General features: G+C 33.0%; 3 non-coding genes across 3 annotated transcripts; all 3 read left to right on the plus strand.

Moving 5' to 3' along the window:
• The first annotated feature begins 378 nt into the window (after positions 1-378).
• Positions 379-539, plus strand: LOC119878219. The gene has a single exon (XR_005386705.1). It is a non-coding gene; the product is annotated as a U1 spliceosomal RNA (small nuclear RNA).
• A 4,458-nt stretch (positions 540-4,997) lies between these two features.
• On the plus strand, positions 4,998-5,160 carry LOC119878218. Its single transcript, XR_005386704.1, has one exon. It is a non-coding gene; the product is annotated as a U1 spliceosomal RNA (small nuclear RNA).
• Positions 5,161-9,389: 4,229 nt separating this feature from the next.
• Positions 9,390-9,550, plus strand: LOC119878220. Its single transcript, XR_005386706.1, has one exon. It is a non-coding gene; the product is annotated as a U1 spliceosomal RNA (small nuclear RNA).
• The last annotated feature ends 4,314 nt before the right edge of the window (positions 9,551-13,864 follow it).

The raw sequence follows: 13,864 nt of genomic DNA on the forward strand, positions 1-13,864 counted from the left end.
ATTGATTCAAATCAAAAGAATCGAATTGATTCGAATCGAAAGACTCGAATCGAAAGAATCGAAAAGAATCGAATCGAATCAAAAAGGATCGAATCGCAAGAACCGAATCTAAAGAAAAGGAATCGAATCCAATCGAAACGAATAGAATCGAAAAGATCGATTTGAATCGAAATGAAAAGAATCGTATCGAATCAAATCGAAAAAAATCAAATGGAATCGAATCGAATCGTATCGAAAAGAATCAAATCAAATGAAAGAATCGAATCGAATAGAAAGAATCGAATTGATTGGAATCGACTCGAAAACAATCTAATTGAAGAAAGGAATCGAATCAAATTTAATGGAATCGACAAGAATCGTATCAAATCAAAAAGATCGATACTTACCTGGCAGGGGAGATACCATGATCACGAAGGTGGTTTTCCCAGGCGAGGCTTATCCATTGCACTCCGGATGTGCTGACCCCTGCGATTTCCCCAAATGTGGGAAACTCGACTGCATAATTTGTGGTAGTGGGGACTGCGTTCGCGCTTTCCCCTGGTGATTCTGGTGGCTAAGATCAGACCTCGTTTCTGGCTGCGTGCGCCTCGGAGGCCTCGTGAGCTATTCTTTGACTTTCTTGTGGTTACGGCTTGGCCTTCGGGCTTTTCGCGTGTCATCCGTCCCCGTGTCGTCCTTATGACCGCTCACGTCGGTGCTCACTTTCGGTTGTATCTGTATGTGGCGAGGAGTTTCCTTACTTGGGACGCCTCGGTGCTTGAGCGGTGACCGCTCTCTCAGCAATAAAGAAATAATATCCTTTAAAAAAAAAAAAAAAAGATCGAATCGAAATCAATTCGAAAAGAATCAAATCGAATCGAATCGAAAAGAATCGAATCGAAAAGAATTGAATTGAAAAGAATCGAATTGAATCGAATTGAAAAGACTCGAATCGAATTAAAAGAATCGAATCGAATCGAAAAGAATCGAATCGAATCGGAAAAATTGAATTGGAATGAATCGATTTGAATCGAATTGAAAAATCGATCGAAAAATCGAATCGAAAAGAACTGAGTTGAGTTGAATCGAATCGAAAAGATTCGAATCGAATCGTGTCGAATCAAAAAGATGGAATCGAAACGAATCGAATCGAATCGAATCGAAAAGAATCGAATGATGAAAAGAATCAAATCGAATAGAAAAGAATTTGAATCGAATTGAAACGATTCAAACATCGAAACTAATCGAATCATCGAATGGAAAAGAATCGAATCGAATCAAAAAGAATCGAAACGAACTGAATCGAAAGAATCGAATCGAACAGAATCGAAAAGAATTGAATCGTGATGTAACAAATCGAATCCAAATGATCGAATCAAGCCAAGTCGAAAAGAATTGAATCGAAAAGAATCGAATCAAATGAAAAGAATCGAATAGAATCGAATTGAAAATAATCGAATTGAACCGAATCAAATAGAATAGAATCGAACAGAATTGAATCGAATGAAAAGAATCTTATCGAATCGATTCGAAAAGAATTGAATCGAATCGAATGGAGAAGAATCAAATCAAATGGAATCGAAAAGAATCGAATCAAAGAGAATCTAATCGAAACGAAAAGAATCAATCGAATCGAAAGAATCGAATCGAAACGAAAGTGTCGAATCGAATCGAAACGAAAAATCGAATCGAACCGAAAAGAATCAAATCGAATCGAAAAGAATCGAATTGAATTGAATCGTAATGAAAAGAATCGAATCGAATCGAAAGAATCAAATCAAATCGAAAACAATTGAATCGAATGCAATCAAATCGAAAAGAATCGAATCGAATTGAAAAGAATCAAATCGAATTGATTGAATCGAAAAGAATCGAATCGAATCGCATCGAATCGAAAATAATAGAATTGAATAAAAATAATCGAATCGAATTGAGAATAATTGGAATTGAATTGAATCGATAATCGAATCGAAACTAATCGAATCGAATCAAATCGATTCGAAAAATCGAATCAGATTGCAACGAATCGAATCATATTGAATTGATTTGAATTGAAATGAATCGAATCTAATCAAATCAAAAAGAATCGAATCCAAAGAATCGAATTGTAGAAAATCAAATCAAAACAAAAAGATTCAAACGAAACGAATCAAATTGAAAAGAATCGAATCGAATCGAATCGAAAAGAATCGAATCGAATCGAAAAGAATCGAATAGAAAAGAATCGTATCGAATCAAATCTAAAGAATCGAATCGAATCGAATCAAAAAATCGAATCGAATTGATTCGCATCGAAAAGAATCGATCGTATCGAATCGAAAAGAATCGAATCTATTCGAATCGAATGGAATTGAATCAAAAGAATCGAATCGAATTGAAACGAAAAGAATCGAATAGATTCGAATTGAAACAAATCGAAAAAATCAAAACGAATCAAATCACATCGAGTGGAAAAGAATCCAGAATCAAATAGAAAAGAATCGAATTGAATCGAACTGAATCGAAAAGAATCGAATAGATCAAATCAAAAAGAATCGAATCGATTCCAGATGAACCGAGTAGAATCGAGTCGAAGTGAAAAGATTGAATCGAATCGAAAAGAATCTAATCGAAACGAAAAGAATCGAATCGAAGAGAATCTAATCGAAATGAAAAGAATCAAATCGAATCGAAAAGAATCGAATCGAAACGAAAACTGTCGAATCGAATCGAATCGAAAAGAATCGAGTTGAATAGAAAGAATCGAATCGAATAAAATCGATAAGATTTGAATCAAATCCATAGAATCGAAAAGATTCGAATCGAATTGAAAAGAAACGAACCGAAGTGAAAAATCGAATCGAATCGAAAAATCAAATCGAAAAAAAATCGAATCGAAATTAAAAGAATCGAATCGAATCAAAGCATAAAGAATCGAATCTAATTGAATCGAAAGAATCGAATTGAATCAAATAGAGAAGAATCTAATGGTAAGGAATCGAATCGAAAAGAATCCAATGTATTGAATCGAATCGAAAAGAAATGAATTGAATAGATTATAAAAGAATCGAATCGAAAGAATCGACTCGAAACGTAAAGAATCGAATCGAAAAATTGAATAGAATCAAAAAATTGAATAGAAATGAATCGAATCGAAATGAAAAGATTGAATCGAATCGAATCGATCGAAACAATCGAAAAGAATCGAATTGAACAAAAGAATCGCATTGTATTTAATCGAATCAAAAATCTAATTGAATCGAATCGAAAAGAATCGATTTGAAAAGAATCTAATCGAATTGATAGAAAATTGAATCGAATCGAAAACAATCGAATCGAATCGAATGGAAAAGAATCGAATTGTATGGAAACGAATCGAAAAGAATCTAATTGAGTAGAAAAGAATCAAATCAAATTTAATGGAATCAAAAAGAACGAATAGCATCGAATTGAATCGAATCGAAAAGAATCGAACGAATTGAATCGAAAAGCATTGAGTCGAATCAAATCGAAAGAATCGAATCGTATCAAATTGAAAGAATCGAATCGATCTGAAAAGAATTGAATCGAATTGAATCGAATCGAAAAATCAAATTGAAACGAAAAGAATCAAATCGAATAGCAAAGAATCGAACGAAACGAATCGATTTGAAAAGAGCCGAATCGAATCGAATTGAATGAAATATTCGAATCGAATCGAAAAGAATCTAATCTAATGAAATCCAAAAGAATCAAATCGAAACAAATAGAATCAACCGAATGGAATTGAATCGAAAAGTCGATTCGAATCAAATTGGAATGAAAAGAATTGAATCGAATCGAATAAAAACAAGTGAATCGAATAGAATAGAAAAGAAGAGAATCGAAACGAAAAGAATCAAATTGAATCGAAGGAATCGAATCGAAAAGAATCGAATCAAAGAAAAAGCTCGAATCGAATGGAAAAGAATAGAATCAAAAAGAATCGAATTGAAACAAAAAGAATCGAATTGAATTGAATCGAAAAGAATCGAATGGAATCGAATCGAAAAGAATCGAATTGAATTAAATCGAAGAGAATCGAATTGAATTGAATCGAAGAGAATCGAATCGAATAGAAAGAATCAAATCGAAATGAATCGATTTGAAAGGAAAAGAATCGGGATCCCTGGGTGGCGAGCGGTTTGGCGCCTGCCTTTGGCCCAGGGCGTGATCCTGGAGACCCGGGATCGAATCCCACGTTGGGCTCCTGGTGCATGGAGCCTGCTTCTCCCTCTGCCTGTGTCTCTGCCTCTCTCTCTCTCTCTGTGACTATCATAAATAAATAAAATTTAAAAAAAAAAAAAAAAAAAATGAAAGGAAAAGAATCGAATCGAATCAAATTGAATGAAAAGAATTGAATCGAATCAAAGAATTGAATCAAAAAGAATCAAACCGAAACAAAAGAATCAAACCGAATTGAAAAGAATCTAACTGAATAGAATCGAAAGAATCGACGTACCGAATCGAATCCAATCGAAAAAAATCTAATCGTATCAAATCGAATCGAAAAGAATTGAAATGAATAGAATAGAAAGATTCGAATCAAATCAAAAACAATCAAATCGAGTAATATCGAATCGAAAAGAATCGAATCGAAAAGAATCGAATCGAATGGAAAAGAATTGAATCAAAAAGAATTGATTCAAATCAAAGAATCGAATTGATTCGAATCGAAAAGACTCGAATCGAAAAGAATCGAAAAGAATCGAATCGAATCAAAAAGGATCGAATCGCAAAGAACCGAATCTAAAGAAAAGGAATCGAATCCAATCGAAACGAATAGAATCGAAAAGAATCGATTTGAATCGAAATGAAAATCGTATCGAATCAAATCGAAAAAATCAAATGGAATCGAATCGAATCGTATCGAAAAGAATCAAATCAAATGAAAAGAATCGAATCGAAAATAGAAAGAATCGAATTGATTGGAATCGACTCGAAAACAATCTAATTGAATTGAAAGGAATCGAATCAAATTTAATGGAATCGACAAGAATCGTATCAAATCAAAAAGATCGATACTTACCTGGCAGGGAGATACCATGATCACGAAGGTGGTTTTCCCAGGGCGAGGCTTATCCATTGCACTCCGGATGTGCTGACCCCTGCGATTTCCCCAAATGTGGGAAACTCGACTGCATAATTTGTGGTAGTGGGGGACTGCGTTCGCGCTTTCCCCTGGTGATTCTGGTGGCTAAGATCAACCTCGTTTCTGGCTGCGTGCGCCTCGGAGGCCTCGTGAGCTATTCTTTGACTTTCTTGTGGTTACGGCTTGGCCTTCGGGGCTTTTCGCGTGTCATCCGTCCCCGTGTCGTCCTTATGACCGCTCACGTCGGTGCTCACTTTCGGTTGTATCTGTATGTGGCGAGGAGTTTCCTTACTTGGGACGCCTCGGTGCTTGAGCGGTGACCGGCTCTCTCAGCAATAAAGAAATAATATCCTTTAAAAAAAAAAAAAAAAAAAGATCGAATCGAAATGAATCAATTCGAAAAGAATCAAATCGAATCGAATCGAAAAGAATCGAATCGAAAAAATTGAATTGAAAAGAATCGAATTGAATCGAATTGAAAAGACTCGAATCGAATTAAAAGATCGAATCGAATCGAAAAGAATCGAATCGAATCGGAAAGAATTGAATTGGAATGAATCGATTTGAATCGAATTGAAAAGAATCGAATCGAAAAATCGAATCGAAAAGAACTGAGTTGAGTTGAATCGAATCGAAAAGATTCGAATCGAATCGTGTCGAATCAAAAAGATGGAATCGAAACGAATCGAATCGAATCGAATCGAAAAGAATCGAATAGATAGCAAAGAATCAAATCGAATAGAAAAGAATTTGAATCGAATTGAAACGATTCGAAAACATCGAAACTAATCGAATCATCGAATGGAAAAGAATCGAATCGAATAGAATCGAAAAGAATTGAATCGTGATGTAACAAATCGAATCCAAATGATCGAATCAAGCCAAGTCGAAAAGAATTGAATCGAAAAGAATCGAATCAAAATGAAAAGAATCGAATAGAATCGAATTGAAAATAATCGAATTGAACCGAATCAAATAGAATAGAATCGAACAGAATTGAATCGAATGAAAAGAATCTTATCGAATCGATTCGAAAAGAATTGAATCGAATCGAATGGAGAAGAATCAAATCAAATGGAATCGAAAAGAATCGAATCAAAGAGAATCTAATCGAAACGAAAAGAATCAATCGAATCGAAAAGAATCGAATCGAAACGAAAAGTGTCGAATCGAATCGAATCGAAAAGAATCGAATCGAACCGAAAAGAATCAAATCGAATCGAAAAGAATCGAATTGAATTGAATCGTAATGAAAAGAATCGAATCGAATCGAAAGAATCAAATCAATCGAAACAATTGAATCGAATGCAATCAAATCGAAAAGAATCGAATCGAATTGAAAAGAATCAAATCGAATTGATTGAATCGAAAAGAATCGAATCGAATCGCATCGAATCGAAAATAATAGAATTGAATAAAAATAATCGAATCGAATTGAGAATAATTGGAATTGAATTGAATCGATAATCGAATCGAAACTAATCGAATCGAATCAAATCGATTCGAAAAAATCGAATCAGATTGCAACGAATCGAATCATATTGAATTGATTTGAATTGAAATGAATCGAATCTAATCAAATCAAAAAGAATCGAATCCAAAGAATCGAATTGTAGAAAATCAAATCAAAACAAAAATTCAAATCGAAACGAATCAAATTGAAAAGAATCGAATCGAATCGAAAAGAATCGAATCGAATCGAAAAGAATCGAATAGAAAAGAATCGTATCGAATCAAATCTAAAAGAATCGAATCGAATCGAATAAAAAAGAATCGAATCGAATTGATTCGCATCGAAAAGAATCGAATCGTATCGAATCGAAAAGAATCGAATCTATTCGAATCGAATTGAAACGAAAAGAATCGAATAGATTCGAATTGAAACAAATCGAAAAAATCAAAACGAATCAAATCACATCGAGTGGAAAAGAATCGAATCAAATAGAAAAGAATCGAATTGAATCGAACTGAATCGAAAAAATCGAATAGATCAAATCAAAAAGAATCGAATCGATTCGAGATGAACCAGTAGAATCGAGTCGAAGTGAAAAGAATTGAATCGAATCGAATCGAAAAGAATCTAATCGAAACGAAAAGAATCGAATCGAAGAGAATCTAATCGAAATGAAAAGAATCAAATCGAATCGAAAAGAATCGAATCGAAACGAAAACTGTCGAATCGAATCGAATCGAAAAGAATCGAGTTGAATAGAAAAGAATCGAATCGAATAAAATCGATAAGATTTGAATCAAATCCAATAGAATCGAAAAGATTCGAATCGAATTGAAAAAACGAACCGAAGTGAAAAGAATCGAATCGAATCGAAAGAATCAAATCGAAAAAAATCGAATCGAAATTAAAAGAATCGAATCGAATCAAAGCATAAAGAATCGAATCTAATTGAATCGAAAGAATCGAATTGAATCAAATAGAGAAGAATCTAATGGTAAGGAATCGAATCGAAAAGAATCCAATTGTATTGAATCGAATCGAAAAGAAATGAATTGAATAGATTATAAAAGAATCGAATCGAAAGGAATCGACTCGAAACGTAAAGAATCGAATCGAAAAAATTGAATAGAATCAAAAAGAATTGAATAGAAATGAATCGAATCGAAATGAAAAGAATTGAATCGAATCGAATCGAAAACAATCGAATAAAAAAGAATCGAATTGAAACAAAAGAATCGCATTGTATTTAATCGAATCAAAAAATCTAATTGAATCGAATCGAAAAGAATCGATTTGAAAAGAATCTAATCGAATTGATAGAAAATTGAATCGAATCGAAAACAATCGAATCGAATCGAATGGAAAAGAATCGAATTGTATGGAAACGAATCGAAAAGAATCTAATTGAGTAGAAAAGAATCAAATCAAATTTAATGGAATCAAAAGAACCGAATAGCATCGAATTGAATCGAATCGAAAAGAATCGAAACGAATTGAATCGAAAAGCATTGAGTCGAATCAAATCGAAAAGAATCGAATCGTATCAAATTGAAAAGAATCGAATCGATCTGAAAAGAATTGAATCGAATTGAATCGAATCGAAAAGAATCAAATTGAAACGAAAAGAATCAAATCGAATAGCAAAGAATCGAATCGAAACGAATCGATTTGAAAAGAGCCGAATCGAATCGAATTGAATGAAATATTCGAATCGAATCGAAAAGAATCTAATCTAATGAAATCCAAAAGAATCAAATCGAAACAAATAGAATCAAACCGAATGGAATTGAATCGAAAAGAGTCGATTCGAATCAAATTGGAATGAAAAGAATTGAATCGAATCGAATAAAAAACAAGTGAATCGAATAGAATAGAAAAGAAAGAATCGAAACGAAAAGAATCAAATTGAATCGAAAGGAATCGATCGAAAAGAATCGAATCAAAGAGAAAAGACTCGAATCGAATGGAAAAGAATAGAATCAAAAGAATCGAATTGAAACAAAAAGAATCGAATTGAATGAATCGAAAAGAATCGAATGGAATCGAATCGAAAAGAATCGAATTGATTAAATCGAAGAGAATCGAATTGAAATTGAATCGAAGAGAATCGAATCGAAAGAGAAAAGAATCAAATCGAAATGAATCGATTGAAAGGAAAAGAATCGAATCGAATCAAATTGAATGAAAAGAATTGAATCGAATCAAAAAGAATTGAATCAAAAAGAATCAAACCGAAACAAAAGAATCAAACCGAATTGAAAAGAATCTAACTGAATAGAATCGAAAGAATCGACGTACCGAATCGAATCCAATCGCAAAAATATCTAATCGTATCAAATCGAATCGAAAAGAATTGAAATGAATAGAATAGAAAAGATTCGAATCAAATCAAAAACAATCAAATCGAGTAATATCGAATCGAAAAGAATCGAATCGAAAAGAATCGAATCGAAGGAAAAGAATTGAATCAAAAAAGAATTGATTCAAATCAAAAAGAATCGAATCGATTCGAATCGAAAAGACTCGAATCGAAAAGAATCGAAAAGAATCGAATTGAATCAAAAAGGATCGAATCGCAAAGAACCGAATCTAAAGAAAAGGAATCGAATCCAATCGAAACGAATAGAATCGAAAAGAATCGATTTGAATCGAAATGAAAAGAATCGATTCGAATCAAATCGAAAAAAAATCAAATGGAATCGACTCGAATCGTATCGAAAAGAATCAAATCAAATGAAAAGCATCGAATCGAATAGAAAAGAATCGAATTGATTGGAATCGGACTCGAAACAATCTAATTGAATTGAAAGGAATCGAATCAAATTTAATGGAATCGACAAGCAAGATCGTATCAAATCAAAAAGATCGATATTACCTGGCAGGGAGATACCATGATCACGAAGTGGTTTTCCCAGGGCGAGGCTTATCCATTGCACTCCGGATGTGCTGACCCTGCGATTTCCCCAAATGTGGGAAACTCGACTGCAATAATTTGTGGTAGTGGGGGACTGCGTTCGCGCTTTCCCCTGGTGATTCTGGTGGCTAAGATCAGACCTCGTTTCTGGCTGCGTGCGCCTCGGAGGCCTCGTGAGCTATTCTTTGACTTTCTTGTGGTTACGGCTTGGCCTTCGGGGCTTTTCGCGTGTCATCCGTCCCCGTGTCGTCCCTTATGACCGCTCACGTCGGTGCTCACTTTCGGTTGTATCTGTATGTGGCGAGGAGTTTCCTTACTTGGGACGCCTCGGTGCTTGAGCGGTGACCGGCTCTCTCAGCAATAAAGAAATAATATCCTTTAAAAAAAAAAAAAAAAAAAGATCGAATCGAAATGAATCAATTCGAAAAGAATCAAATCGAATTCGAATCGAAAAGAATCGAATCGAAAAGAATTGAATTGAAAAGAATCGAATTGAATCGAATTGAAAAGACTCGAATCGAATTAAAAGAATCGAATCGAATCGAAAGAACGAATCGAATCGGAAAGAATTGAATTGGAATGAATCGATTTGAATCGAATTGAAAAGAATCGAATCGAAAAAATCGAATCGAAAAGAACTGAGTTGAGTTGATCGAATCGAAAAGATTCGAATCGAATCGTGTCGAATCAAAAAGATGGAATCGAAACGAATCGAATCGAATCGAATCGAAAAGAATCGAATAGATAGACAAGAATCAAATCGAATAGAAAAGGAATTTGAATCGAATTGAAACGATTCGAAAACATCGAAACTAATCGAATCATCGAATGGAAAAGAATCGAATCGAATCAAAAAGAATCGAAACGAAACTGAATCGAAAGAATCGAATCGAACAGAATCGAAAAGAATTGAATCGTGATGTAACAAATCGAATCCAAATGATCGAATCAAGCCAAGTCGAAAAGAATTGAATCGAAAAGAATCGAATCAAAATGAAAAAGAACGAATAGAATCGAATTGAAAATAATCGAATTGAACCGAATCAAATAGAATAGAATCGAACAGAATTGAATCGAATGAAAAGAATCTTATCGAATCGATTCGAAAAGAATTGAATCGAATCGAATGGAGAAGAATCAATAATCAAATGGAATCGAAAAAGAATCGAATCAAAGAGAATCTAATCGAAACGAAAAGAATCAATCGAATCGAAAAGAATCGAATCGAAACGAAAAGTGTCGAATCGAATCGAATCGAAAAGAATCGAATCGAACCGAAAAGAATCAATCGAATCGAAAAGAATCGAATTGAATTGAATCGTAATGAAAAGAATCGAATCGAATCGAAAGAATCAAATCGAATCGAAAACAATTGAATCGAATGGCAATCAAATCGAAAAGAATCGAATCGAATTGAAAAAGAATCAAATCGAATTGATTGAATCGAAAAGAATCGAATCGAATCGCATCGAATCGAAAATAATAGAATTGAATAAAAATAATCGAATCGAATTGAGAATAATTGGAATTGAATTGAATCGATAATCGAATCGAAACTATCGAATCGAATCAAATCGATTCGAAAAAATCGAATCAGATTGCAACGAATCGAATCATATTGAATTGATTTGAATTGAAATGAATCGAATCTAATCAAATCAAAAGAATCGAATCCAAAGAATCGAATTGTAGAAAATCAAATCAAAACAAAAGATTCAAATCGAAACGAATCAATTGAAAAGAATCGAATCGAATCGAATCGAAAAGAATCGAATCGAATCGAAAAGAATCGAATAGAAAAGAATCGTATCGAATCAAATCTAAAAGAATCGAATCGAATCGAATAAAAAAGAATCGAATCGAATTGATTCGCATCGAAAAGAATCGAATCGTATCGAATCGAAAAGAATCGAATCTATTCGAATCGAATGGAATTGAATCAAAAAGAATCGAATCGAATTGAAACGAAAAGAATCGAATAGATTCGAATTGAAACAAATCGAAAAAATCCAAAACGAATCAAATCACATCGAGTGGAAAAGAATCGAATCAAATAGAAAAGAATCGAATTGAATCGAACTGAATCGAAAAGAATCGAATAGATCAAATCAAAAAGAATCGAATCGATTCGAGATGAACCGAGTAGAATCGAGTCGAAGTGAAAAGAATTGAATCGAATCGAATCGAAAAGAATCTAATCGAAACGAAAAGAATCGAATCGAAGAGAATCTAATCGAAATGAAAAGAATCAAATCGAATCGAAAAGAATCGAATCGAAACGAAAAACTGTCGAATCGAATCGAATCGAAAAGAATCGAGTTGAATAGAAAAGAATTGAATCGAATAAAATCGATAAGATTTGAATCAAATCCAATAGAATCGAAAAGATTCGAATCGAATTGAAAAGAAACGAACCGAAGTGAAAAGAATCGAATCGAATCGAAAGAATCAAATCGAAAAAAAAATCGAATCGAAATTAAAGAATCGAATCGAATCAAAGCATAAAGAATCGAATCTAATTGAATCGAAAGAATCGAATTGAATCAAATAGAGAAGAATCTAATGGTAAGGAATCGAATCGAAAAGAATCCAATTGTATTGAATCGAATCGAAAAGAAATGAATTGAATAGATTATAAAAGAATCGAATCGAAAGGAATCGACTCGAAACGTAAAGAAATCTAATCGAAAAAATTGAATAGAAATCAAAAGAATTGAATAGAAATGAATCGAATCGAAATGAAAGAATTGAATCGAATCGAATCGAAAACAATCGAATAAAAAAGAATCGAATTGAAACAAAAGAATCGCATTGTATTTAATCGAATCAAAAAATCTAATTGAAATCGAATCGAAAGAATCGATTTGAAAAGAATCTAATCGAATTGATAGAAAATTGAATCGAATCGAACAACAATCGAATCGAATCGAATGGAAAAGAATCGAATTGTATGGAAACGAATCGAAAAGAATCTAATTGAGTAGAAAAGAATCAAATCAAATTAATGGAATCAAAAAGAACCGAATAGCATCGAATTGAATCGAATCGAAAAGAATCGAAACGAATTGAATCGAAAAGCATTGAGTCGAATCAAATCGAAAAGAATCGAATCGTATCAAATTGAAAAGAATCGAATCGATCTGAAAAGAATTGAATCGAATTGAATCGAATCGAAAAGAATCAAATTGAAACGAAAAGAATCAAATCGAATAGCAAAGAATCGAATCGAAACGAATCGATTTGAAAAGAGCCGAATCGAATCGAATTGAATGAAATATTCGAATCGAATCGAAAAGAATCTAATCTAATGAAATCCAAAAGAATCAAATCGAAACAAATAGAATCAAACCGAATGGAATTGGAATCGAAAAGAGTCGATTCGAATCAAATTGGAATGAAAGAATTGAATCGAATCGAATAAAAAACAAGTGAATCGAATAGAATAGAAAAGAAGAGAATCGAAACGAAAAGAATCAAATTGAATCGAAAGGAATCGAATCGAAAAGAATCGAATCAAAGAGAAAAGACTCGAATCGAATGGAAAAGAATAGAATCAAAAAGAATCGAATTGAAACAAAAAGAATCGAATTGAATTGAATCGAAAGGAATCGAATCGAAAAGAATCGAATTGAATTAAATCGAAGAGAATCGAATTGAATTGAATCGAAGAGAATCGAATCGAATAGAAAAGAATCAAATCGAAATGAATCGATTTGAAAGGAAAAGAATCGAATCGAATCAAATTGAATGAAAAGAATTGAATCGAATCAAAAAGAATTGAATCAAAAAGAATCAAACCGAAACAAAAAGAATCAACCGAATTGAAAAGAATCTAACTGAATAGAATCGAAAAGAATCGACCGTACCGAATCGAATCCAATCGAAAAAAATCTAATCGTATCAAATCGAATCGAAAAGAATTGAAATGAATAGAATAGAAAAGATTCGAATCAAATCAAAAACAATCAAATCGAGTAATATCGAATCGAAAGAATCGAATCGAAAAGAATCGAATCGAATGGAAAAGAATTGAATCAAAAAGAATTGATTCAAATCAAAAGAATCGAATTGATTCGAATCGAAAAGACTCGAATCGAAAAGAATCGAAAAGAATCGAATCGAATCAAAAAGGATCGAATCGCAAAGAACCGAATCTAAAGAAAAGGAATCGAATCCAATCGAAACGAATAGAATCGAAAAGAATCGATTTGAATCGAAATGAAAAGAATCGTATCGAATCAAATCGAAAAAAATCAAATGGAATCGAATCGAATCGTATCGAAAAGAATCAAATCAAATGAAAAGAATCGAATCGAATAGAAAAGAATCGAATTGATTGGAATCGACTCGAAAACAATCTAATTGAATTGAAAGGAATCGAATCAAATTTAATGGAATCGACAAGAATCGTATCAAATCAAAAAGATCG

The sequence above is a fragment of the Canis lupus genome, unplaced genomic scaffold, assembly GCF_011100685.1.
Source record: "Canis lupus familiaris isolate Mischka breed German Shepherd unplaced genomic scaffold, alternate assembly UU_Cfam_GSD_1.0 chrUn_S1240H1416, whole genome shotgun sequence".
Lineage (NCBI taxonomy): Eukaryota > Metazoa > Chordata > Mammalia > Carnivora > Canidae > Canis > Canis lupus.